This window comes from Mustela putorius, unplaced genomic scaffold (genome assembly GCF_011764305.1).
Source record: "Mustela putorius furo isolate JIRA1106 unplaced genomic scaffold, ASM1176430v1.1 tig00003834_pilon_pilon_pilon, whole genome shotgun sequence".
NCBI classification, from domain to species: Eukaryota; Metazoa; Chordata; class Mammalia; order Carnivora; family Mustelidae; genus Mustela; species Mustela putorius.
In genome coordinates this window covers 71,535,625-71,559,743 of record NW_025421987.1, presented here as the reverse complement: position 1 = coordinate 71,559,743, position 24,119 = coordinate 71,535,625, and the positions used below count along the sequence as shown (strand labels likewise).

The 24,119-nt window shown below is 35.1% G+C and overlaps 1 long non-coding RNA gene and 1 other non-coding gene across 6 annotated transcripts in view; both read right to left on the bottom strand.

The window, feature by feature from the left end:
* Nucleotides 1–15,029, bottom strand: part of LOC123394410 — a 46,481-nt gene extending 31,452 nt beyond the window's left edge. For 2 of the 3 annotated variants that reach the window (XR_006609143.1, XR_006609144.1), the window contains exon 1: nucleotides 14,424–14,787. This is a non-coding gene — a long non-coding RNA (uncharacterized LOC123394410). Of the gene's footprint in view, nucleotides 1–14,423; nucleotides 14,788–14,987 lie in introns of those variants that run through there. The other variant, XR_006609145.1, reaches the window with a different exon arrangement.
* A 4,949-nt stretch (nucleotides 15,030–19,978) lies between these two features.
* Nucleotides 19,979–24,119, bottom strand: part of LOC101683078 — a 360,384-nt gene continuing 356,243 nt past the window's right edge. For all 3 annotated transcript variants that reach the window (XR_006609139.1, XR_006609138.1, XR_006609140.1), the window contains 2 exons: nucleotides 20,962–21,128; nucleotides 19,979–20,707 (listed from right to left, as the gene is read on the bottom strand). This is a non-coding gene — a transcript (uncharacterized LOC101683078). The remainder of the gene's footprint in view (nucleotides 20,708–20,961; nucleotides 21,129–24,119) is intronic.

Genomic DNA, 24,119 nt, shown 5'->3' with positions numbered 1-24,119 from the left:
GTGTTTCAAACAATCCTAATAAAAGATTTAGAGATGAGGGAGTTTTATTTGGAAGAATATAAAAAAGAGGTATCTGTGGCTTTTAAATATATTTCCTGGACCTTAATTATTGGATTTTGTGTTTTTGTATTTAGAAAAACTAAATATAAGCAAGAAAAGTAGAACATAGTTTCCACATGATTCGCTAAAAATGGTCAAAACTTTGGAATCACTCTGAAATGTATTTTAAAAGCTCAGCTACTTTGATTTTTTTCTATTATAGAAACATGAAAAGTTATTTCAACTGAATTGCATACATAACTCCTAGAGTGTAGACAGTTGCTATTATTTGTTCACTTCATCAAAATGCTTTTTTAAATTCTTGCTACATCTGTATTACCAGGTACTGGAGAAACCAAGGTGAAAGAGGCCCAGGAGAAGCCAAACCTTCTTTGCTATTTCTAACAAAGGAAATGCCATTCTTGCCACTAACTCTTGGAATGATTTCCAAGTTCTCTAAAAATAATTTAACCTGTGTCAAATAGCTGTCTCATCTGGAAAACTCAATAAATGAGTGTAGAAGTTAGAAAGAGTAGGGGGGAAGTTAGGTGTTAAACTGAAATGGTATATCCCACGCATGTTAGATTGAAACTCCAAATTAGCCAGCACGCTTCCATACATCTGCTCCCTTTTCTTTAAACTTGAGCTATATTATTGCAGAAAAGCATAATAATCCCCACTCTGATCTTGCATTTCAAGGGAGAGAGCCTGAACCATCACAGCATAAGCACTTTTGTGAAGGGGTATTATGGGTGGATGAATTTCTTTTGAGGTCAGCATTTCTGCATTCAAAGGGCAGATTATATAGGGAGGAAAAATAAGAGAAATATAAATTATTCTTCCCAATGACAATGATTCTAATTTGGCATTGTACTTTAGTTTAAAGAAGGTATACCTAGTAAATCATGCTTCATTTTAAACAATAGTTGAATTCTTTAAAGTTTTGTGCAAATTATTTCTTAGAAGCCAAATCTCCGTTCACTGTACCTGAATAGCTCTTTTGTGTAGAAAGCTCAGATAAATCCTTATAAAAAGCAAAGAATATGCTCTATTTATTTGTTCAGAAATGTGGGTCATTATATATTATTTTATTAATCTGAAGCATTATAACATGGCAATTATTAAAAGATGAATTTTAAAATTCAGTTATATGATTTTCTAAATCTAAAACAGAATTTTCTTGCTATTAAATTATTGAAGATTCACATTTAGTATATGTTGGTCCACAGATGACATGGCATTCCCTGTAATGATTTCAGACATTGGCCACTAGTGTTCTCAAACAGAGGGACTAGACAATTTTGCAGAGGTATCACTTACCCTAAGACTACTAACTTTGCAGGGCACCACCTGAATCAAGATTTTTCAAGCTGACCCACGGTAAAATGAAAGCATTCTGGACTTTAAACATTTCTCTATTTTCTTTTTTGATGTGAAAGACGGCCTAAAATTTTTTTGTAAAGAAATGGGGCTATAGTCCCTTGCATTAGTTTCTGTTGACTAGGATAAGGAGGAAAGTAGAAAATCAAATGGTCTAATGGGTCATGGGATAGTGCCAGTACAGGTACGTACTTTGACTTTGCTTGCCTACTGTCGCAATTTGTGTTAGAGCCTGGAGTGGAAAAGGGGGTGAAGGGAGATAATATATGGACCGCCTGACATCGGCCAGCAACTGTGCTTAACAGTTTACACATGGCTTCTCATTTATAAAAAGTTAAGCAATATATAAGGAAAAAATCTCAACCAAAAGAAATCTTACTCTTTCTTCCTCCCTGCTAAATCTACAGATTTTTGTCTGTCTTAATAAGAGATAACATCTCTAGTATGAAAGAGAAACCTGGTTTCTTCATTTTTTTTTTTCTCAGTAGTCACTGTTTTAAGTCTCAAAATGAAGAGAGTCCAGTGGTAAATGGCAGCCCAGGAGAGAATGCCGCTTTTATATAGCTTATACTCTTTGCAGGTCAGATGGGAATAGCTAAGAGAAGCTTAAAAAAAAAAAAAAAAAAAAAAAAAGTAAGGAAAATTAACAAGTACTCTGAATACTCATAGTTTTTTCAACTGATTTGATAAAAACCATTTAATGAATTGAAATATAAACACAAAACTTTAATTCTAAATACTGTAGATAGAGAAAAAAAGGTAACATCATCATGACTCTTCTCAGACTAAACCAAACTTAGGAGTAATCTCCTAAAAAATTACTTATCAAGTCCTTTATATCATTTAAAAACATTAAATTTGGCATGGCTGCCTATTGGAGGTATGCTATATATCTGTTAAGTGATAAAGGAAATGTTAAGATCAGATACCATACTGAGTTGTTAACACCAAGTATTTTGTATAAATACTTCAGTCAATTCTGTCCCAAATTAGTTTTGATTTAAAAGTTGCTCTAGGGACCCCTCAGTGCTGTAGTTGGTTGGGCAGCTGCCTCTTGGTTTCTGCTTGGCGGTAATCTCAGGATCCTGAGATCAGGGTTGTGAGATTGAGCCCCATGTGGCCCTCCAGCCTTAACCCGCTCTCAACATGGAGTCTGCTTAAGACTCTGTCTGCACACAGTCCCTGCACCCCGTTCTTGTGCATGCTGCTTTCTCTAAAATAAGCAAATAAATCTTTTAAAAAGCTACCCTAGACATTATGCATAAGTCAAATATCCAGTCATATAATTTTAATATTTTCTATTTTTATCCAATAAAACATGGATAACATGAGTAACATTTCCCATCAAAAAAATTATTCTTTCTAATGTGAATTAACCAGTAATTTCAAATTTTAGATGTTCACAAACTACTTGAGAGCAAAAAATACAATCATTTATCTTTGGATCTTTCTTGAGCTTATTATAGGGCTTATGCTTACAAATAGCTCTAGAGCCAACCTGAATGATGAGGAATTTAGATGAAGATTAGTCATGTGGATTAAAATACCCGATTCCCAGCAGGCCCGACTCTACGGGAAGCCTGTGTCTCCCAAAGCTGGTGAAGAACTTGCCTTGATCACTTCTGCTCACTTTTTTCCCTGTGTGCTGACCAGTGATGGGGAGAACACCACTAAACATTCTGATGATTCATTATAAGTGTGCACGTCATCCTTGTACGCTGATTTTTATGTGGCAAAGTCTTAATAGTCTCCCACACCAAAAGTCATGTTTGAAATTCAAGACATTAACAATCTGAAGCAGACTTAGCTGTGAAGCAGGATACTGAGAATAAATAGATGAAATTCTAGACATTTCTAAGGAGGATCCAGCTACTTAATAGCCACTGAGGTCTTCAGTGAATAGGTGTGAATATTTCAGTGCAGTCCAACCTGAACTGAAAAGCAGTTCTTACTTCCAAATTTAAATACCGCCTGTGCGTATTAAAAAAAGAGAGAGAGAGAGAGAGAGTTTTATTTATTAGTCCAGAATGTTACTATGATTGGGATCTTGAAAAAACATTCTCTTTTTCTTGGGCATGTTCTTCAGCAAAAGGCACTTAGGAAGGGGAGCCTAGAGAAAGGAACTTATGCTTGGAAGCCATAAAGTTGAGGTGTCCTGTTTTTCACTTCACAAGAGGCGCAGTTGGGCTGAAGATAGTTGAGTAAGTCCATTTCTCTGCCAAAGTTAAGATGATGAACCATGGGTGAACCCTGGCAAAATTCTATTCGCTCACTGAAAAGCTGTTAGTATTTGGTTATTGAGGATACTCCAAACCGTTTTCCTCACAACTTGGACCCATTCTCTTTGAGGGGCAAGTGCAGCTCCTGTGACGAGGGTTACAGTGAGCTCTGTGGCTGCACCAACACTTCTGAGGGCCTTGAGGGCCGTACTGGCCTGACCTGCATTCTGTGAGGGTAAAAAATAAAAATAAAAGCAATTCAAATGTCCTTTTTTATCACAAAGTCTTTTTACTACTAGTTCTTGGAACTGAATAGGATAATGATAGACTTGTAAAAAAATTCTGGTTAACCGTGTAGAATCTTTTTCCCGTGCTAGAACGTTGTATAATAACAGTAAGGACTTTAATGGAAAACAGAAGGAAGCTGGGAGTGTCAAGGAAGTTAGTGACAAAATTGAAAAAAGGAGAAGGCAGGACAGCAACGTGGATTTTTAAAGGGCCTTCTCAGAATTAGATTATTCAATAGAGCTTATAGCAGCAGCATTCTGAGGGACCCAGGGAAAATGGATTAGTTGTCCTGAGGTCAGAACAAGGCAACACTCACTCAGAATACACAATATATGAAATTTGTCTTTAGGTTGAAAACACAATTATTTGAGCTCATGTTGTTGAAAATGAAATGGCTTTAAATTCAACTCTTTCATCTCTTAAAATATGTCAAAAGGGCCATAGATCCCCTGTGTACCTAACTCCACAAAATCCTGCTATATGTACTAAAGGGATATAACTATCTTTAAATTGAATTGCATTGAGATTGCAACTGGTAGAGAAATAAAGCAAAGGGATAAAAAGTGGCAGCTTTATGAAAATAACTAAACATGGACTAAAGGGGTAATGCAAACATCACACCCCAGCTTGGGGGCTTGGTATTAGTCTGAAATCCAGCAAAGAATTAGCAGAGAATTAACAGGTTCTGTCTCTGAAGGATTGTGAGTTGAGGGAAAAAGTCCCACCCAGTCCAGCCTGTGGAAACAGAAAATGCATTCATATTTCCCAGTCACTTAGGCAAGACTAGAAATTAACTCAATTTACCAATATTTAAGGACCAGAGGAATTTAACTTGCAATAATAACAGTTACCGAGCTCTACGCGATTCACAAATAGGTTCCTGATGATTTCAGTTGGTCCTAACAAACACTTGTGAGGTGGGCAAGGCCGTGAGAGAAGTTCTTTCATTCTAGAGACAGATAAACTGAAGTTTTCTATGCCTTAAGAAACCTTAAATGTTATATCCCAGGTACGGGCGCCTGGGTGGCTCAGTGGGTTGAAGCCTCTGCCTTCGGCTCAGGTCATGATCTCAGGGTCCTGAAATCAAAAGCCCCACTTCGGGTTCTCTGCTTGGCGGGGAGCCTGCTTCCTCCTCTCTCTCTGCCTACTTCTCTGCCTACTTGTGATCTCGGTCTATCAAATAAATAAATAAAATCTTAAAGGAAAAAAAAATGTTATATCCCAGGTAAATGGCTGGGCTGGATTTTTAAGTTCTCATCTACTGCTCATTCGTCATTCTGCATAACTATGTAGAAAGACAAGGTATCAAGTAAATATATAGAAGGAAGTCCAAATAAGCAATCAGAAAGCTGGGGTGCCTGGGTGGCTCAGTGGGTCAAGCAGTGGACTTTTGCTTTCGGCTCAGGTCATGACCTCAGGATCATGAGAGGGAGCCCCAAGTCAGGCTTCATGCTCAGCGGGGAGTCAGCTTGAGATTCTCTCCCTCCCTGCCCCTCCCCCTGCTCCATACAAGTGTTCTCTCTCTCTCTCTCTCTCTAAAATAAATAAATAAAAATCTTTAAAAAATAATTTAAAAATTAAAAAAAAAAAGAAATTGGAGAGCCATAAAGTGGATAATGAAGAAAGAATTATATATGCATAGGGGTGTGTGTGTGTGTGTGTGTGTGTGTGTATGTGTATATATATATATATAAATTATAAATAGGAAGATACAGGTACTAGAACAAATTCTGAGTCTGTAGGCAAAATTTTGTTAAACATTTCCTTATTGCCTCAAAATTCTCTTTGCTGGGTTGGAGATTCAACCTAAATTTATCATGAGCAGTTGGGGTTTTTTCCCTCTCTTGGACAATGAAGATCGGTTAAGAGGCAGATTAACTCTCTTGTCTCAATTAATTAACTAATTTATTCACTAGATTTTAAACTATTCATTAGTTTACTCACAAGATTTTAAATATAATGTAAATGGAGACTTAGAAATCAATTTTGCAATTAGTTGTTTTTAGTGATTATGAAGGAGTAAATTCAATTCCTTCCTAAATGAAGGTAAAACAGGTAGGTAAAAGCAGCTTTGGAGGAGATGCAAATGTTGCTCTGAAATGAATCTCTTCTTTAAAACTTCAGACTTTATAAAAGTAAAAAGATATTCTGTGTTATTTCAAATTTAAACTAACACATCCACCTCTGCCCAGTGTGTGGGAGGATTACTTTGTTTGGTGGTAAGACCTAGTGTTCTTGTTTGAAAAGAAGTTATGAATCAGGATCTCTCCTGAGCAGTTCAGAATCTGATTTTAATTTATAAAAATACCACATTTTCATGTTAATAACGATGTGTATTTAAGACATCTGTTTGAATGTCTGCAAATGTTAATTTACCAAGAGGGTGGGGAAATAATCCAATAAAAAGTTGTTACATTCTTTTATGAATTAACATTATGGCTGTTTAATAGGTCCTTTACCAGAGTTCGAATTAAAATGAGGTCTTTTATCTTTATAGTGCCTGCATAGACACAGCTGCTCACAGTTAATATCACAGATGAACTGTGCCTAATTGAAAATAAAAATGCAAATAAAAGACCCTGTAGTACATCTGTGGAGGTTGTGGGTACCCTCAAAGAGCCCATGACAAGAGGGGCCTTGCGGTGCCCACTGAGAATGGACACATTAATACACATGATCCACTGTCACGTGGTAATTTACTTGTCGATGAAAGAGCCTATGTGATACAGGAATTTAGGAATTCCATAGAGTGAGGTTTTAATTCCAGCCTATGAACCAGCTCTCTTGGTTTGGTGGCTAGTGTTAAGCTACTGCTGAGCGCGGCCCACTAGAATTTTCTGCAAAAATGAAAATGTTCTCTACTGCACCATCAAATACTGTAGTCACTAGCTCAGTGTGGCCACTGAGCATGTAATGTGTGACTGAGGTGAATTTTAAATTAAACCAAATTTAAATTAAATAGCCACCTGTGGTTAATGGACAAGACATATTAGGCAGTGAAAACAGATAACCAAAAGCAATTCCTATTTCTTTCCCTTGAGAGGTAACTTAGTGGGGATGTTAAAACATGACTCTGGATCCAGATTCTCTGTTTCAAATCTCCACTCTATCATTACTAGCTGTGTAACCTTGGGCAAGCTCTTAATTCTTTTATTCTTTAGTTCCTTCACCTATAAAATGGAAATGGTGATGATTGGAAAGCATAAATTAAAATGCCTGGCACATAACATGCATTCAAAAAACACTGGTGGTTTTCTTCAGTATTTAGATGAAACCACAAATGCTATAAGGACTCTGTCTTTAGTGAGCATTTCATTGGTGACATGGGTACTGTGGCTTTACCAAGGTGTCATGTAGATGTTTATTCTGACATAACTTTGTTTAGATATGCAAGTTTCAAGTACTTTTGTCTACCATGACTCCATGAAGAATGCTGAGAAGAGAAGCCAGAATTCCTTCAACAAAAATTTGCTAAAGACTATCATGTGTTAGACCTTGTTCTAAAAGACAAATAAAAGGCTAATAAACACTGATTCAACTCACAAGCTTACAGTACAGTGAAACGCAAGGATTAGATATTTAAATAAAGGAACTTTGCAAAAAAGCAATGTCCAGACCAATAAGCTCCTGAGTTGGAAGATCCCATAAGGTGCCAAGTCAAGATTCCTAACCTTTTAACCTTATTCTAAAAGTCTATAAAAAGGAAAGAAAAAATGCTAGGTAATGATATAACACTCTTGATGAGCTACTGGAGGTTCCTTATTCTGGCCAAAATATCGATATTCACACATACAGTATTTGCCACTAATAGCATCACCCAAAATCTGCAACCAGATTGCCTGGGTTCAAATCTTGGTTCTGCCACTTACTACCTTTCTGTGCTTCAGTTTCTTCATCTGTCCAATAGGAATAAAATTAGCAACAACCTCAAAAAGTGGTCAAATGAATGCAAGCAAAGTGTTTAAGAAGGGATGAGGCATTGAAAAAATAGCTTTTATTGCTATTTCTTAGAATTAAGGTGAGGTGGGGGAGATGGTACTGGGCAAGAAGCACTCTCCTATATCCTGGAAGGTTACTGTGTTTTTCTCAGAATTATTGAGTTTCCAAGTTAAAGAATCATAGATTGGGCCTGGAAATGATCTTAGTAATACATAAGCTCAACCCTTCTTTTTGGTAATGAAGAAAGTAAATTCTAATATTAAATGCTCTACTTTGGGTCAAAATCTGTGGCAAGGAGAGTCCTTCAGAGCTATTGTGAAATGTATAAAACGTTTTCATCTAGTAAGGTTCCATTAAGGTAAATAGCAAGAGATGAGTCAATTCAATCCACTTTCTCCTCTTTTTAAGACAGTCCCTGAAGATTTGGGGCTTTATATTCTAGGTCATTCTTCTTGGGGGTGGAAAGGACAATAAAAGATAAGTCTCAATTTACAATGAATAGGTGGGAACTCGATTCTCAAGAATACTATCTAGATTGTGCCATAATTGCCTTAATTTTAGTTATATCTCTGAATACCTTTTGTGATCAGGGTGTTTAACTGCATCACTCTGAGGTACTTACAATGTGTCCTCTCTTAGTCGTGGTGCTGGTTTGGGATGCCTGAAATGCAAAAGCTCATACCACAATTAATCATACTAAGGGAAGGTGAAAAGCAGTGGTAAGGCTTTGTTCTCTAATTGAGTAATGTTTTTACATGGAAATATCTAAATATCTCTGGATAACCCATGAATCAGAGGAATGTCATAAGGTGCTTTGGTTCCCACCAGCGTCACATCTGGCTCTGGTATTCTCAGGTGGACAGATGCATTTTCCAGCTACTGGGTGGCAGAAGCTTTGTCAATCACAAACAGAAAGTTGATGGCAATTGTCTTCAAACATTCCAGGTGAACACTCTACCAAGGAAAGAGAAAAGCTGAAAATTTAATCCTTTGAGCTTTCACTGATGCACCTAAAGTGAGATTAAAGATAACAGTTTCCTCAAGATAAGTCCCAAGTAGAAAGTGGGGTGGTAACATGATATTTATTGGTCAGAAGGAGAGAGGGAGTTTTAGAATTCTCAGAAAGAAGCTGCACTGTATACATGACTTCACATCAGGTCTTAAAATGGATTTATTTCGACAATAGTTTGCATCTGTTACAATGTGTGTTCTTGAAGATAGGAATTTGAGGAAGGAGACTGATTCTACTAGCTAAGTGTATTTTAATATTTTTTCCTTAAAATGTTATTTATTGTCTATCTCCTCAGAAGACTGTAAGCTCCATGTTTTCTGCTACATTCCCAAGTTTTAATGCAGAAACAGACACATAACAAGTGCACATTATTGGATCACTAAATAATAAATGAATAAAGGATGGACAAGAAATATTATATGTGGGGCACCTGGGTGGCTCAGATGGTTAAGCGTCTGCCTTCGGCTCAGGTCATGATCCCAGGGTTCTAGGATCAAGCCCCGCATCAGGCTCCCTGCTCAGCAGGAAGCCTGCTTCTCCCTCTCCCTTTCCTGATGCTTGTGTTCCCTCTCTCGCTGTGTCTCTCTCTCTGTCATATAAATAAATAAAATTTAAAAAAAAAGAAATATTATATGTAAGACTCTAGTGACATGTGGATATGATGTGGGACTAATATATAAATCTTTTTTAAAGGCAATAACCTTGGTTCACATAAAGTCAAATTATCACTATCATTATATCATCACCATAGTTGTTGTAATCATATGCACAAGAGTGTACATAATACAGAGGAAATTTGGACTTAGAGTTGTTTACTGAGAGCTGTACAGTTTGGCGCTGTTTTAAATTAGGCTGATTCGTCTTCTAGGATTTTATAATATTTTATATTAAACTGAGTAGCCCAAATTCCCACCTCTATCTCTTTGTCGACATTTATGGCTGCCACTACTTTCTTGTGATAAGTGGCTATTTCATATTTTTAAATATTTTTTCATAAAGACCTTGTATTTATTTGAATACCATTGAACTCAATGCAGTCTTTTAAAAACATTTAGTAACATATTTTTCATTCAGAGGGAACTTCTTAGACCATTGAAGACTAACAGCTTAGAGATGTTTCAAGATATTAAACAACTTCATTTATGGGAGGCAAAACATTTTGACCAATCAGCAACAAAACCAGAAACAACCACGATATTGGCACAGAATGAGTTCCTGTATCCTTAATGTCCAAGTCCAAAGTTTAGGTGATTATTCCATGTTTTCAATTTGAGTTTACATTTTTGCCCTCTGAATAAAAGATCTCATAGTCATGCAGAATTCCTACATGCCTAACAATGCCCTAGCTCTACCTTTATCACTCTGGCTGCCATGGAAACCTGCTGGGCAAATGCACTGTCCACTCGTTGAATCACAACTGGCTCCGTTTTTGCTGTCACAGATGTGGCCACAATTCAAGCCATAAAATCCAGGAAGGCACACTAGAAAATGGAAATGTCAAAAGGCTATTTTGGTTTTAAGAATGAGTTAAAGGGAAAATTAAAAGACCTGCTCTGGTCTTCCCTCCACACCCAGAACCAAAGAAAAAGATGAGAACAAAGAATTAGAAAACAAAACAAAAAAATTATTTGGACACAAATATTGACAATAATTTAGTCATATAGGTAAATGAATATATGAAATGCCTTTCTCTACAAGTAGCCTAGGAAAAAAACATAAGAAAATGTAAAACATCCTCAAGTAGATATAATTTGGTATGATGTGCTGCAGTCTTACAAAGACTTCACCAAAACCCTCTAATACCCTAAACACCTAAAATGATGTTTTCGAACTTCAGATTCAGGCTAAATTTAATGAGAATGGTTTTTCAATTAAATTCTTGAGGTAAATAAGATTATCTGTGGAAAGTGATTCATACAGCTCTTGATAGCTGAAGTCCTGCGAATGTATGACAAAGGAGGGTATGAGGAAAGCAGGGAGGGAAAGAAGAAGGAGAAAGGGAATAGAAAACAGAATATAATGTATATATAATATATAGTAGATTAGCATATTATGAGGAATTAAATTTTAAATTCAGTATTTGGAAAATTTCCTTAGATGGCCCATAAAGTTCAACATAGAATTGTTTTTTAGGACTTCTACTACTATGCTGAACAGCAGTGGTGAGAGTAGACATCCCTGCCTTGTTCCTGACCTTACGGGAAAAGCTGTTAGTTTTTCCCCATTGAGAATGATATTTGCCGAGGGTTTTTCAGCAGACAATGAAAAGAAATAAAAGGCATTAAAACTGGCAAAGAAGTCAAACTCTTTGCAGATGATATGATACTTTATGTGGAAAACCCAAAAGACTCCACTCCAAAACTACTAGAACTCATACAGTAACTCAGTAAATTGTCAGGATATAAAATCAATGCTCAGAAATCAGTTGCATTTCTGTAAACTAACAATGAATGAGAAAGAAGAAAGAGAAATTAAGGTGTCAATCCCATTTGCAATTACACCCCAAACCATAAGATACCTAGGAATCAATCTAACCAAAGAGGCAAAGGATCTGTACTCAGAAAACTACAGAATACTCATGAAAGAAATGAAAAAGACCCAAAGAAATGGAAAAAAATTCCATGCGCATGGATTGGAAGAACAAATACTGTGAAAATATCTATGCTACCTAGAGTAATCTACACATTTAATGCAATCCCTATCAAATACCATCAACTTTTTTCACAGAAATGGAACAAATAATCCTAAAATTTGTATGGAACCAGAAAAACCCTGAATAGCCAGAAGAATGTTGAAAAGAAATGTGGTCACATCACAGTTTTGGACTTCAAGCTCTATTACAAAACTGTAATCATCAAGACAGCTGGTGCAGCCACTCTAAAAGAATTCTCTGGAAAAATACCTAGTAGTGCAATTGCTGGGTCATAATGTAGCTCTGTTTTCAACTTATTGAGGAACCTCCATACTATTTTCCAGAGAGGCTGCACAGTTTGCATTCCCACCAACAGTGTACGAGGGTTTCCCTTTCTCTGCATTCTCACCAACATCTATTGTTTCCAGAGTTGTTAATTTTAGCCATTCTTACCAGTATGAGCTTTTTGTGGTTTTGATTTCTATTTTCCTGATAATGACTGATATTGAGCATATTTTTATGTGTCTATTAGCCATTTGTATGTCTTCTTCGGAGAAACGTCTTTTACTTCTTCTGCCTATTTCTTGACTGGATTTTTTTGTTTGTTCGTTTGTTTGTTTCTCTTGGTGTTGAGTTTGATTAGTTCTTGTTCTTTCTTTTATTTTTGTAGTGTATCACACTGATTGATTTGTGGATGTTGAACCACCTTGCAGCTCAGGAATAAATCCTATTTGGTCATGGTGAGTAATCTTTTTAATGTACTGTTGGATCCTATTAGGTAACATCTTGTTGAGAAGTTTTACATTCCATGTTCATTAGGGATATTTGTCTCCTTGTTAGTGTGGTCTTAGTCTGGTTTTGGGATTAAGGTAATGCTGGCCTCATAGAATGAGTTTTGAAGTTTTCCTTCCAAAATCAACTATCCTTTATCTCCTTTATTTTAATTATATATAAAACTAAGCTCATGACCCAGCAATTGCACTACTGGGTATTTACCCTAAAGATGCAAACGTAGTGATCCAAAGGGGCACGGGCACCCGAATGTTTATAGCAGCAATGTCCACAATAGCCAAACTATGGAAAGAACCTAGATGTCCATCAACAGATGAATGGATAAAGAAGATGTGGTATATATACACAATGGAATACTATGCAGCCATCAAAAGAAATGAAATCTTGCCATTTGCGACAACATGGATGGAACTAGAGCGTATCATGCTTAGCGAAATAAGTCAAGCAGAGAAAGACAACTATCATATGATCTCCCTGATATGAGGAAGTGGTGATGCAACATGGGGGCTTAAGTGGGTAGGAGAAGAATCAATGAAACAAGATGGGATTGGGAGGGAGACAAACCATAAGTGACTCTTAATCTCACAAAACAAACTGAGGATTGCTGGGAGGAGGGGGGTTGGGAGAAGGGGGGTGGGGTTATGGACATTGGGGAGGGTATGTGCTTTGGTGAGTGCTGTGAAGTGTGTAAACTTGGCGATTCACAGACCTGTACCCCTGGGGATAAAAATATATGTTTATAAAAAATAAAAAATTAAAAAAAAAAAACTAAGCTCATAAATGTTGCTTTGCTCAAATTCTCTATTTCTCTAAATAATACTATTATTCTTCTAGGCCCTCTGGCTTAGAACTTTAGAACCATCTTTGATTCTTTCATTTTCCTGATCTCCATCCAAATCAATTGCCTAATACAGACAGTTGTTTTTCCATAATCTTCTGCTCATTAATTCCCATTTTTATCCCAGTCTACATTTTTAAAATCCTAGACTATCATCATAACTTCCCACATAGACACTACGGATAACTGTTTTTCCCAATAATCAGTAAATGCACACACTTTCACTTGTTTCACTAGAGTGCTATCTCTTGTCTGCTGAAAATCTTCCTTGATAACCCACTGAATCTAAGATGAAACATATCTTGTACTGTTTTTTCCTCTCTTGTACTGCTACTCCAATTGTGAAAACAAAACAAACAAAAGCCACAAGATGTTTGGCTCCATACTTTCTGACCTACAAAACCTCAGAGTAGTTGGCAAGAATCTAAACCTCAAAAGGTTTAATAAGATTTATTCCTGTGAAATATGCTTGCCAGGGCCTAAAAACAAGTTGAAAGACATGGGAACAATTTTAAACATTAATATTATTTCAGAAGCTTAAAAAATTCTTTTCTTCTAAATGATATTTTTCAAGCTTTTGCACATGCCTCACTGCTAAATACTTACATGTATCATCTTATTTAGTCCTGATGATAATCTTTTAGGGGAGGTGTTATTCTTATCCCTATTCTACACTTGTTGAAATTGAAACTTACAGAAGTTAATAATAGTCTATACACCTTTATAAGACAGATTTAGGCCATATATAACTAACTCTAGAGCCTAAGCTCTCACATCTTAATTTGTTAACTTTTTTGTCCATCAGGGATACTTGATGCCTGTAACAAATTATTGTATAATTCCTCCTTTTTCTAATTTCAGATGAAAATATTGAGTCCAAATGACGAAGTGATATAAATATGTTTAAGGAGAACCTGAAAGCAGCCATTTCAGAATTAAGCCTAAATTCACATGAAATAAGCAGCTTCCTTGTCTATATTTTACATAGAGGCAGCCAGAAGAAGGAGAATAACTTTGTTCAAAAAGCCTGGCAGCTGACTTCTCTGCCTATGTATACTCCAGATGCTCATGGAATCACAGAATTGGTTTTTGGACAAGAGTTACAGTGAAACAAGTTCAATTACTGATTGTGGCATTTGTCAGCATTTAGAACTTAAATTAGAGATATGAAATCCATTGTAAAAACATACATTAAATCATTAACAGTGTACCTAATTTTATATAATGTGAAAGTATTATTTTTATGATTTAAAGCACTTTTTAAAGCTTAAAACTTGTCAACACCTTAATATGCCCACTCATTATTTCTGTTTTCCGCATTTGCAGTCCCTTCCATGGTAAACTCGGAGGCACAGCTTCCAGAAAACCTATTGCAAATTCCATTGTTCTGACATCAGCAGTTAAAATGGCAGACTGGGTCATAATAACCAGGAGAACATTCTGAAAAACAAACCACCAAAGCATTAGTTCTAGTTAAGACAAGTGAATTTGTTGTAATGAGTTTCAAGACAGAAAGAAACAGTAGAATTGATCAAAGAATAAAAGCAGACAAATCATTAGCTAACCTAATCAAAACAAAAGCATAAATACAAACCATAAGTGACTCTTAATCTCACAAAACAAACTGAGGATTGCTGGGGAGAGGGGGTTTGGGAGAAGGGGGTGGGATTATGGACATTGGGGAGGGTATGTGCTTGGGTGAGTGCTGTGAAGTGTGTAAACCTGGTGATTCACAGACCTGTACCCCTGGGGATAAAAATATATGTTTATAAAAAATAAAAAATTATTTTAAAAAAGCATAAATACACACAAACTTTTTCTTTTTTTTAATGTGGAATAACAGGACACCTGGATAGCTCAGTTGGCTAAATGTCTGCCTTTGGCTCAGGTCATGATCCTTGTGTCCTGGGATAGAGTCCCATAACAGGCTCCTTTCTCAGTGGGGAGACTGCTTCTCCCTCTGTCTGTCACTCCCCCTGCTTGTGCTCTCTCTCTTTCTCACTCACTCTCTCTGACAAATAAATAAATAAATCTTTTTAAAAATATGGATTAACCATCAAAAATAATAAATACAAAAAGCATAGTACAAATAAGTATAAAAACCTAAATGAAATGGAAAAGTTATAAAAGATAGCTTATTTGAGACAGAAAACTTAGATAAGATAATTATAATACAAAAACAATAAAGAAAATAGTAAATAGTTTCTGAATTAAAACAACAGCAACAAAAATCTCACCAGTCCTAGGTTTCACATGGAATTCTAAAAACCTCTGCAGATAAGATTGTCATCTTACTATATATCTTATTACAGAGCATTGAAAAGGAAGAGAAATTTCAAATACATTTTATTGAGTATAACATCAATTTCCAAACTTGGCAAAATACATAAAACTAGAGCCTAATTTTGCCTATGACATTGATGCCAACTCATAGAAAATATAAATATACAGAAACCAACAACATATTATATCATGACTATCATGAAATAGTAGTATTTGTTCCAATAATGTAAGGTCATTCAACATTAGAAAATTCATTAATAAATCCATCATATTTATCAGGCTAAAGAGAAAAATCACATTATTAATTCTGTAGATGTAGAAAATACATTTGAAAAAAAATTCATGAGGTGCCTGGGCAGTTATTTAAATGCCAACTCTTTGTTTCAGTGGAACATGATCTTGGGGTCCTGGGATTAAGCCCCACATGAAGCTCCATGCTCAGTGTGGAGTCTGATAAAGATTCTCTCTCTCTTCCTTTTCTCTCTGCACCTCCCTCTCATGGTCTCTCTATCTCTCTCTGAAATAAATAAGTCTTTAAAAAGGAAAAGAAGAATAAATTCATTTAAAAATTCAGTAAAAACACTGAACAAACTAGAAAATTAATAGCTTATCTCAATATGAGTATTAAAACCCAGCATTTTACTTAATGGGAAACAAAAATATTGAACAAATAAACAGACCATGCTTGTCCTTGAATAAGTTTAGTTAATATCATAAATATGTTAATTCTCCCCAAGAGAGTAAATAGAAAGGACAATAAAACAATAAAAAATACTTAATTATTTTTTGCATCTAGAAATTTAATTATAAAATTCATTTAGTAGGACAAATGAACAAAAGTCAGGAAATTTCTGAAAAAGAAGAGCAATGAAGGGTGGTTAGCCCTGTCAGTATCAAATACATATAATAAAGACATAATAAAAACGTATTTCTTTTGCATATAAATAAATGGACCAATAAAACAGAACATCCATAACTATATTTAATTGCAAATACAAGTATTTGATGAAGTCTGCCTCTCAAATCAGTTGGGAAGATGGACTTGTAAAAACTTTATTATGGTAACTAAAAAGCCATATAAGCCATATAAAGGGAAAATGGATCTATTCCTTACACCATATACCAAGAAAAACACTTAACATTGATCAGAAAGTTAAATGTCAAGAATGATATCATACAAGTATTAAAAGAAACATTAAAAAATTCCTATAAAACTTGAAAATGGGAAATATATTTCTAATTATGACTCAAAATTTTTAAAAATTAGAGGGAAAAAAGATTCATTTTATTACAAACAACAACAAACTTCAAATCATGGAGAATCTATAATCCAAAGATCCTCCTAATAAACCATATCCTCTGGGATTCACACTCCTGTGCTGCCCATCCTGCATGGAATCTGGGTTGATCCTACGATTTGCTTTATCCAATAGGATGTGGTGGAAATGATTTTACATCATTTTCAAGCCTTAGGAAGACCTGATGACTTCTGCTTCACAAAATCAGCAATCACCTAAAAAACCCAGTTATCCTGTTGGAGAAAAAGGCCATATAAGGGAGGGTGGAACTTTATCATTGGACTAACGTTCTTATAAGATGAGACATGAGAGAGCTTTCACACTCCTTCTGTCTGCCATGAGAGGATAAAAATGAGAGGAAGGTCATATGCAAATCAGAAAAGAGGGCTTTCCTCAGGAACCAAATTGGTCAGAACTTTAATGTTAGATTTCCCAGACTTCATAACTATAAAAATAATTTTTAAATCACCTCATTTGTAATATTCTGTTAGCAGTCCGAGTTGACTATTACAAGGAGAAAGAATCCACATGGAGGAACAATGAGGTGGCAGATGCATAAAAAGAGGTTATCTTCTCTATTCCCACCCAGCTGAGTGTCCAAAGAGCTCCAGCCCCAGCTATTATCTGAGAGGAGAGTCACTCAGCTGAATCCAGTTAATCCTCAGAATTATGAGAGAATAATAAATTGTCTTAAGAGTCTAAGCATTTGGATGGTTTCTCATACATAGACAATAACCAATCAGGTGGCAAACATGCTATAGACTTAAAAAGACAAATAACAAATTTTCCCAAATTAAGGTGAATGATTCACAACAAAAACTTAATATCATATATGTGTATATATATATACACACACACACACATGAACACAGAACTTCTAATATTAAAGAAGAAAAAGCCAACAACCTTATAGAAAAATGAGCTAAGGTTATTTATAGGAAAAAATGTAAAAGATCCCGATCCATTAAGGAAGGTGATAAAAATTTTCATAATAATAAAAATGAAATGAAATCCCCATTGATATAACATTTCCCACCAAAATTTTGATAACATAATCTTTTGATAAAGCTGTGAAGAAACAGGCATTCTATATATTTCCTGTGAGTAAGCAAAACGGCACAAGCCCACATGGAGAATTTTATAATATGTTGCAAAATTATATTTGTATTTACCCAATGACTCAGCAACTCTTCCATATGTTTGAAATGTTCCATATTGACAGTTTAAGTGATAGAATCAAAAGCTAAAATATCTCATATTCCAAAATGCCAGAGAATTACCCAACTCGGAATTTTTTTAAAAATATGAACATGATGGTTCTATATTTAAAGTACTGCTGTTATTCTGATCTAGTAATCTTAAATATCACAAAATTGGTAAAAGCAGTTTTCCACATAGGGTGTCTGGTGGCTCTGTCAGTTAAGCGTATGACTCTTGATTTCAGCTCAGATCTAGGTCTTAAGGTCATGAGTTTAAGCCCGCATTAAGCTCCACGCTAGGCATGAAGCCTACTTTAAAAAAAAAAAAAAAAAAAAAAAAGCTGTTTTCCATAAATTAGGGAAAATACCCATGTTAAAAAATAATCCCTGAAAAACAATCTTCAATATTAGATTTAGAAGGGTTGTTTTTTTTTTGTCATTTCAAAGTGTCTTTACCCTCACTTCCAGATGGGAAAAACTGTATCATGGGAAGACTGATATTCCCAAAGGCATAGAGCATTGTTATCAGCAGTGCAGGAGTTAGCATATGGATCTAACCACTCTCAGGGCAAGGTACCATCTGATGACAGTCAAATTAATGGTAAAGGATGATAGGTAATCACACCCATTGTGATGGTATGTTAGGGCCACAGATCTAAAGAGTGATAATCCCCATAGGTGAAACCATTTAGGTGAAAGTTTTGTTGTTGTTGTTGTTGTTTTAGAGCAAGACAAAAACTTTAATTAACAAATTAAATAATTTTACATAGGCTATTCCATGCCAAAAAATGCCCAGAGCTAATGTTAATTTATTTTAGCAGTAAAAGATTTTACTTTATTTTAATAAGATGTGTTTTTGATACTGGGTTTCAAAGTTTTGACCACTTTTTACTAAGATTTATATGTCTGTGACCATTATTAGTGTTCATGATTTATATCTGAGATAAAAAGCACCAGAACATAAAATAATAAACCACAGAAGGGTATACTTTCTGACAAAAATGCAAATAGATTACACCTAGATGCATATAATAGTAAAGATAGCATGAAAGTATCATAGCTAGTGCCTTTCACATTAGAATTTCATGCACACACTGAACGTACACACACTCACACATACACACACTCACACATGCTTGTATTTAGAATATTTATCATGTAGGAAAAGAAGAGAAAGAAAATTCCAGGTCAAGAAAAAAGGAAAGGTATTACCAGAATCTAAACATTTTTGGCAGGCCTTCTAAACAGAAAGTGAACTATATGTCCAGAATGAATAAAACTCCATAGAAACACATAATCCTTCCTATTAGAAAGTAAAGTTGTACCTAGATTACCATATACATATTTACAAAACTTTCATTAATATCAATCCCATTAAACAGCCCAGACGCTGAGCCTGAGTGGATTTTTTTCCACTCAGGGTACTCCAAGGTTAGGTGTCCACATAACAATCCTACCCACCCTCTGCCTCATCATCAGAACCCTTTCTCTCTATTCTGTCAAAATAAAACATCATCTCCTACAATAGCATGCTCTAAATAGGTAGGATACTCTCCAGTGTTGCACAAAACAATCAATTGTGGTTCAGAAAGAAATGAGAATAACCACCAATATTTATCTTTATTCATTCTTTATCAATTTAAACCTTTATATATGTTTTATAATACACGTAATATGTTATTTGAAAACACATGCATGTCACTTACAAATAAAAAAATATTCTTAGTGGTACATGAATAATTTTTTCTTTTCTTTTCTTTTCTTTTTTTTAAAGAGTTTATTTATTGACAGAGATCACAAGTAGGCAGAGAGGCAGGCAGGTGGGGGAAGCAGGCTTCGGGGCTCCATCCCAAAACTCTGGGATTATGACCTGAGCCAAAGGCGGAGGCTTAAGTCACTGAATAATTATTCAGGCGCCCCTGAATAATTTTTCCTTAATGAAGTGAAGGTGGGAGACCTCTATTCCCAGAGTCCTCCTCTTTGCCCCTTGTAGCTGGGCCTACTCTTTTTTTTTTTTTTTTTTAAGATTTTACTTATTTATTTGAGAGAGAGAGAAAGAGCCCACAGGCAGGGAGAGCAACAGAGGAAGTGGGAGAGGCAAACTCCCTGCTGAGCAGGAGGCCAGACATGGGGCTCAGTCCCAGGACGCTGCTATTATGACTGGAGCCAAGGGTAGATGCTTAACCAACTGAGCCACCCAGGCACATCTAGCTGGGCCCACTCATAACATGAACTGACTCTAGCTGGGGCCCTGCATCTTCCATCCTGCCAGCCTCAATGTCTCTGTGGTGGTTGAGGGCCTTCTGTATCATGCCCAAAAACTTCAAGGTCCAGCAAACCTGCCATCCACAAAGACTTCAGGCTTAAACAGAGCTGGAGGGAGAATGGGGTTTATGTCTCATATAGACTCTTTCACATTAATTAATATTATTTCAATTACGTGGGGTTTTAAGGATTTTCATGTGTTATTTTGATAAGGTAACAAAAATTAATCAATATTAACATAATATTACTTGTATTGGAAATGGAGTCATAATTATAAACAGTTTTCATGAGTTTATTGGAAAATAACCTTTTCACAGGTCTTTGTTATATTTTATCAAACAATGGCAGTATGTCCTAGAATTTTATTGAATAAAAGAATGTGATAATCAACTTATCTTTTTCATAGTAATTTCCTGTCCATTCAAGACCACAGGTAAAACTTCTGTCCATAGGACTGCAAAGGCCACCATTTTTCAGGTACATTTAGCTCACAGTTTGGGCCATACATTGTTTGGGGGACATCCTACAGTAAAAATAAAATATACATATATATACACATATGTATGTATACAGATATGTATACATATTGGTATGTATACTTATATATACCTAACTGAATAAAAATATCACCTGAACAAAAGTTTTTCTCTGTTTCAGGTGGAGTAATCATATCTAATAGCAAAAGCATAAGAAAATATTCAAATAAAAACAACTACTCAAAAGTTACCATAAGGGAACAAGGACGACCATTTGTTTGTTTTCAATCACACTACGTACTTTTATTGTGCGTAGAACTACGTGCTTGGTATACTTTGGGAACTGGAGATGGCCTAGTGAACAGAGGTCAATTCCAGATTGGCACAGGGGCATTTTATATATTTAATCTCAAAGTTGATAAAGAAGACAGGCAAGCAGCTTACTCCTTGATGACTTTGTGCTGAAATCTGAAAAGCAATTTAGCATATCATGGGTGACACAGAAAAATCACTGTGAAGAAGGGGGTAAGATGCAAGGGAGAAAAGCCAATGAGACATAGCGAGGAGCCTTCATCGTCAGGAGAAAATGAATGAACAATGGGAAGTGCCCCAATAGGAGAATAAGCCCTACTCACCTTTAGTTGGTTTTTCCATGAGGAATATGGGCCTAATAGAGCCAGCTAATATGATTTTTTTTTTCAGGAAATTCAAAATCTACGTTATATGAAATCATTTAATCTTTGAAAGTTGGCAACTAATTAAATTGCTTTATAGCACTGTGGAAGCCAAAACTGTATCAGCCAATTCAAACACATTTGTGGCTAGATTTGGCCAAAGGCCTGTCATTTATACTTTCTAGCTTATAGTATTTTTACATAATGATGTTTTCCACATGAATTATCTCATTTAATGCTCACAACTATCCCTCTGATGTGGATAACAGTATTCTTATTTACACTTGAGAAAGCTGAAGCTTAGAGATTTAATTCTTTCTCAGGCTTAAGTAGCCAGGAAAGATAAAAACCAAGATTCCAGTCTAGAACTTCTGACTTCTCATCAACCTTTCTTTCTATTCCAGCTAGAGGAAGAGACATTAGAGACTTTTTTTCTTATTTTCCCAAAGACATTTAATATGTAACAGAGCTCGTATTTGAATTCAATCTGTATGACACTTTCTTTTCTGCCTTTATTTGACTTAATGTAAGTACCAAATGAAAGTTTTAAATTCAGTTTATTTAAAAGACCATTACAGCTGTACAGTTAATGGTGGAATCGCCACTAGATTTAAAATTTCAACTCACCAAAATAAAATAAAATAATAAAATACAATTTCAACCCATAAACCTCTCTGGAGTCCCACATCATGCTCTATTTTTTTCTCTTAACATTGGTTTATTCCCTTTTAACATACATATAACTCACTTATTAATTACGTTCATTGTTACTCTCTTCTCCACTAGAAAGCACGACTGGGATATTATGTATTTTATCCATAAGTTCCATATGTTTAAAACAGGCAATGGCATTAAAAAAGTATTTTTGAGTTGAGTGGATAAATGACTGAATATATCCAGAAATAGTCCGTATCTAGTAAAGCATATAAATGTTTCTCTCTCTCACCCTTTAACCCTTCTTTACCCAAAAGGTTAATATAGATACATAATACTGTGAAATTTACTTCTTCTATAAGTAAAATTTCCCAAGATTTTTAAAATTAGTACATATAGTGCTGCATCATTGTTTTTTTATCAGCTGCATAGGACTTACTGCATCTCATAAGATTTATTTTACCACACCATTATTGATGAGCAAGTAAGTTGCTTAAAATATTTTGCCACTCTGAGCAACACTGTAATGACCATCCTTATGGAAGTCTTTATCCATATATACCATTGTATCTGTGGGGTAAGTCATCAGAAAACTTTTTAAAAATAAAATAATATGGTTTCTAATTTGTGACGGATAGTATCAAATTTTCTTACAAAGAGATTTGCAAATTTAGTAAGAAGGATTACCAATGTGCCATTTTCTTTTGTCAAACTAGTATGTTATAAAAATCTAAAGAGGGTTGTTGGGGAGTGGGGGTAAGGATAATGTGACTGGGTTATGGTCACTGGGAAGGGTATGTGCTATGGTGAGTGCAATTAATTATGTAAGCCCAAGGATTTACAGACCTGTACCTACCCCTGAAGCAAATAATGCATTATATGTTAATTAAAAAAAAAAAACTAAAGATGTTATATACATGCAACTTTAATTTGGATTTCTTACATTATGCATGGTGCTAATCATCTTTTCACAAGATCTATGGGCATCATAGATTCTTTTCTTTCTAATACGTAGTAACTCCTAGTTTATTAAAAAACTTGGTATTTTTTTCTTCCATTTAAAACAAATTTTATACTTTTTATATGTGTTTAATGCCTTGAAGAATTTTTTTTTTGTTTCTTTTAAGTCAAAACACAATTGATTATTTTTTTCTCTTTTATGGGTTCTGAATTGGTTCTGAATTTTTGTCAAGATTTATAATATGGCTTTCCAAAATAACTTTTAAAAATCCCAATGTATTTCTAGTACTCTTAGAGTTTTTGTCATTATCTCTAAGTACTTTATACGCTTGGAAGTAATTTTGGTAAACCAAATTACTTTTACAAGAGTGACTTTTTGTCTAGTTGCTGGTCATTTGACTTAACATAACTTATTAAATAATTCATATTTTCCTTCTGTTTTACTTTAGTCTTCCTCATTTTTACTTTATTTTTTTCACTTATTTTCATCACTTTTTATTTATTAACACAAATATTTTGGAATATAAATTTTCCTCTGTTTTCTGAATTAGCTCTACCTCATGGGATGTGAATGTCCTTACTACTGCTTTTAAATTTCTTTTTTTTTTTTTTTTAAGATTTTATTTATTTATTTGTCAGAGAGAGAGCGAGTGAGAGCACAGGCAGACAGAGTGGAAGGAAGAGTCAGAGGGAGAAGCAGGCTCCCTGCGGAGCAAGGAGCCCGATGTGGGACTCGATCCCTGGACGCTGGGATCATGACCTGAGCCGAAGGCAGCTGCTTAACCAACTGAGCCACCCAGGCGTCCCTGCTTTTAAATTTCTAAGATACTGGTTTTGTTTGCTCTTTTTGAGCCACTGATTATTTAAAAGGGAGATTTCAAAATGCTGATGCAGCACAATGTGGCTTTTTTTTTCCCCGATAGGAAGTTAGTTTTGTTATTAGTTCTTATTTTACTACTTGTGATCATAGAATGCCATACATCATACTTTTTGGAATAGATTGACTTTTTTTTTTCAATTTTGTGAATGTTTCATGGATATTTGAGAAATATAATTTTTATTTTAGGGAACAGAGTTTGGTTTACAACAATTAGATGTACCTTACTAATTATGTTCAAACTTCTATAAACTTATTTTTTCATGCATATGTGTATGCAGTTTTATGTGTATG